Source organism: Palaemon carinicauda, chromosome 8 (assembly GCF_036898095.1).
Source record: "Palaemon carinicauda isolate YSFRI2023 chromosome 8, ASM3689809v2, whole genome shotgun sequence".
NCBI lineage: Eukaryota > Metazoa > Arthropoda > Malacostraca > Decapoda > Palaemonidae > Palaemon > Palaemon carinicauda.
The window spans coordinates 60,867,364-60,871,996 of record NC_090732.1 but is presented as its reverse complement, the minus strand read 5'-3'; positions in this window follow the sequence as shown (position 1 = coordinate 60,871,996).

Sequence of the window (4,633 nt, the reverse complement as noted above, 5' to 3'; positions counted from 1 at the left end):
TATATATATATATAGGGCTATATATATATGAAAAATTTTAAGTAATTTTTATTTTTCCTAACATACTTACCGAGAATTACCTCTTCGGAGGGTCCTTGACCCCTCTCTCAAACTCGACCAAGATATCCCGCGCTACCCCCCCCTATCTCGCTCCCGATAGTTCCTACCCCCGCCGCCAGGATAATTCCTGCGGCCCGGATTAGGGGCAGGTCACTTCTTTTCCCGGGTCAGGATCTCATTAAGTCCTCCGTTTAGCCCGACTCGGCAATGGAAGAATGGCACTCGGGGACGGAAGGGGAGGGCCATTACTCAGAGGTAATTCTCGGTAAGTATTTTAGGAAAAATAAAAATTACTTAAAATTTTTCCATTTGTTCCGACACGAATACTTTACCTCGAATTACCTCTTCGGAGACTTACACTTTAGGAGGCGGGGAGAGCCATTCTGCCACTTGGTTAGGCACATGGTGCCTGGAGGGCTACGTAATGCGGGGGGTACAGAGAGCGGATAGGGGGGGGTAGCAGTGGAAAACTTACGCTTATAATTTAAGGCTTACCTCTTGACATTTTCTCTACTGAATCTTCTCCTGAAGAAGTAGGGATGAGTCTATTCACTTGTTGGGGACGTCTTCCAGCCTGCCACTACACAGCTTGGAGGGAGGCGATGACTGTCCCAATGGAGAATCCATCCAAAGACTTTCTTGAGTAGTCCTTTGAGGTAGTGGGCCGTGAAGGTCGACTGGTGTGACCAAGTGCCGGCCTGCAGGATCTGGCCCACTGCCATATTTCTCTCAAAGGCCAAGGAAGTGCTCAGGCCTCTGATGTCATGGGGACGGGGAGTGCCTGGTACCAGCCACCTTGTCTTCTTCATAAGCCCTAGTGATGACTTGTCTCAGCCAGAAGGAAATAGTGTTCTTGGAGACTTGCTTCTTATTAACGCCTGAAGAGACGAAGAGGTTCTTGGCACCCGGACGGAGATGGGCCGTCCTTTCCAGGTATTTCCTGATCGTCCTGACCAGGCATAACTTCAGGTCGTCCGTATTGCCTGTCTTGGGGATGGCCGGAAAAAGAGAAACCTTCAAACCTCGGGTCCCAGACTGCTGGGTTCTGAGTCTTTGCTACAAAGGAGGGTACGAACTTGAAAGATACCTCCTTCCACCCTTTGGAGTGTGCCACGTCGTAGGAGAGACCGTGGATCTCACCTACCCTCTTAGCCAAAGCTAAGGCTAGCAAGAAAACTGTCTTGAGGGTGAGATCTTTGTCCCCGATATCTCTGAGTGGTTCAAAGGGCGGACGACACAACATTTTCAGGACCTTGGCCAGGTCCCATCTAGGCACTCTCCTGGCTTGGGGAGGGCAGGATTGTTCGAAACTTCTAATCAGCATCCCTATGTGTCTTGAGGTCCCCAGGTCGATGCCTTTCAGGAGAAAGACTTGGCCTAAGGCTGCTCGTACTCCTTTAATAGCCGGGATTGACATTCCTATTTTATCCCTAAGGTACACTAGAAAATCAGCTATGTCAGGGACCGAGGCTTTGAGAGGTCTTATTTGTTTTGTCGCGCACCATTTCGTAAAGGCGGCCCACTTCGCCTGGTAGACTACGGTAGAGGATTTTCTTAGATATAGGGACATCCTCTTGGCTGTGGAGGAGGAGTACCCCTCCTTCCTCAGGAGTCGCTCGATAGTCTCCAGGCGTGAAGGCGAAGAGAGAGAGGGTTGTCGTGGAACCTGAGGAAGTGCGGTTGACTCAGTAGATCTGACCTGGGGGGCAGAGGCCATGGCGGATGGCTTGCCAGGTCTTTCAGATCCGCGAACCACTCTCTCTCCGGCCACCAGGGCGCTACCAAAGTCATCTTTAGGTTTTGGGAGGTTCTTACTCTGTTGAGCACTTGTCTTAGCAGCGTGAAGGGGGGAAAGGCATAAACGTCCAGGTTGTCCCACCTGTGCTGGAAGGCGTCTTCTAGGGCTGCTCCTTCGTCTGGTACCGGGGAGCAATAAACCGGTAACTTGGCGTTGAGCTTTGTTGCGAATAGGTCTATCACCGGGGAGCCCCAGCGTTGAAGGATGAGTCTGGCCACCGCTGGTTGTAGGGACCATTCTGTCCCTACTATCTGACCTATCCTGCTGAGGCCGTCGGCTAGCACGTTCCTTTTCCCGGGGATGAACCTTGCTAGCAGTGTTACCTGGTGTTCGTCCGCCCAGTGCAAGATGTTTACGGTGAGGTCGCACAGTTCCTTCGACTTCATGCCCCCTTGTTTCTTGATGTAGGCTACCACCGTGGCGTTGTCGCACATTAGGGCCACGGTGTTTCCCTTCAACCGACTTGCAAAGTGCAGACATGCCTTTTGTACTGCTTTTAGCTCTAGGACGTTGATGTGGCGATGCTTTTCGGTCTCTGACCAGGTCCCGCTTGCTGTTTCCTCCCGCAGGTGGGCTCCCCACCCTAGGCTGGAGGCGTCCGTGAACAGGAGAAACTCGGGGGGACAGGACCCGAGGGGCATCCCCTTGAGGGAGTTCGACTGGCATCTCCACCAATTCAAGGCTGCTTTCGTGTCCGGGAGGACTGGGATCGATGTTTTCTGAGAGCCTGTCTGGGACCATAGAGCCTTGAGGTTCCATTGTACGGGTCTGAGCCGTATCTTCCCTTGGGGGACTAGCTTCTCTAATGAGACCAGATGGCCTATCAGCCTCTGCCAGTCTTTCGCTTTCCTGGGAAGCCCCGACAGGAACGGCTGAATGATCTTGACGAGGTTCCGTATCCTGTCTTCCGAGGGGAAGGCCTTCCCCTGCACGGTGTCCAACGTCATCCCCAAGTACCCCATTTTGTTGGATGGCGTTAGGTTCGATTTCTCCAGGTTGATAATGATTCCCAGACTCCTGCAGAAACGGAGGAGGTCCTTTCCTTGCTCTTCCAAGAGGGCCTTTGAACTGGAAAGGAGCAACCAGTCGTCCAGGTACCTGATGAGGCGGATACCTCGTTCGTGAGCCCATACTGAGACTGTCGCGAAGACCCTCGTGAACACCTGAGGGGCCGTCGACAGTCCGAAGCAGAGGGTCCGGAACTGCAGGATCTGGGAGCCCCATTTTACCCGGAGGAACTTCCGACTCGACGGGTGGACCGGAATTTGGAAGTACGCGTCCTTGAGGTCGACCGTCATCATAAAATCTTTCTCCCTCAAGGACATCAGGACGGATTTTGGGGTGTCCATCTTGAAGTCCGTCTTCTTGACGAACCTGTTGAGGGCCGACAGGTCTATCACCGGTCTCCACCCCCCCGTTGCTTTCTCCACCAGGAACAGGCGGCTGTAGAAGCCTGGCCCTGGGAGAAGGACTTCTTCCATGGCTCCCTTTTCCAACATGGAGGAAACTTCTTTTTGCAGGGTAGCCCTTTTCAACGGGTCCCTGGGAGCTAACCATTCTGTTTGGGTGGCTGGAATAAGAGGGGGTGAGTCCGCTATGAAGGGGATCCTGTAGCCTTCTTTCAGGACGGACACCGTCCAAGCATCCGCCCCATAAGTTTTCCATGCTTGCCAATAGGGTCTGAGGCATCCCCCAACCCGAGGCTTGGGCGGGAGTAGGGGGCCTCTCCCTCTACCTTCTCCTAGAGGGGCGGCCTGATCTGCCCCTCTTCGAGGCGGAGTAACCCGACCTGAAGGAGCTGGCAGAAGCTGTAGCTCCCCTGCGGAAGGGCTGAGGAGTTGATGTCCAGGAAGAGGCGGGGGCGTCCCTCCTCGAAGAGCTGGGGACAGCCTGAGGGGTCACGGCACTATCCGAGACTGACCTCCTATAAGGAGGTCTCCTGGAGGATGTTTGCTTAGGGACGTTGGTTTCTCTCCTCTTGGACACCTTCTCCATCAGCACTTCTAATTCCTTCAATGGAAACGGACTCGCCTCCTAGGGGTAGGGCGCGAATCACTCGCGCCTGTCTGTCTGGGATTTTCCTTGACACTTTGGAAAGCACTGTGTCCCTCTTCCGGAGGACCCAGTTGGCCGTCAAGGAGAGTGCCTGATACGCCATAAATTTGAGAGCTTTCCCCCCGGAGGTGATAAGGTCTGACAGGAGACCTTGTTGTTCCGGGTCGTCGGGGTCTGTGGAGGCCTGTACATTAACTAACGTGGAGGCCCACCAGTCCAGCCATGAAGAGACGTTAATCATGTCCCTCGACATCTCCTCCATCATGCCTGCTTCAGAGGCCGAGAAGGACACAGGGGCTGAGCTGGCCCTTTCGTCCGAGCCGCCTTGTCCTAGGATATCCACGGCTGAGTCCACTCTACAGGGGCCTGGGCGTCGCCCTTCCGGGATATAAACTTTGGCCTGTAGTTTAAGACCCTGGAGGAGTTTGGAGGAACTCTGGGACCTGGGGGCCTCCGCAGTGCTGGCCACCAAGTTGTCGATGTACTCCTGGCCGAGTACTAAGTCTGGGGCGAGAGGCAGGGCCAGAGAGGACTTCGGAAGGATGTCCCGGTGCGTGTATCTCAAGAGGCTCGACCTCCAGGTATTCACCTTCGTCGCCGCGGGTTCCGGAATCCCATGGGTCCTTCTGACGAGGCCTACCACTCTTCTGTAGGCGGAGTCCTCCGACGGGGAAACCTCGCCTCCGTCGACCGAGGCATCGGCTTGGCTGAGGGGAGCCG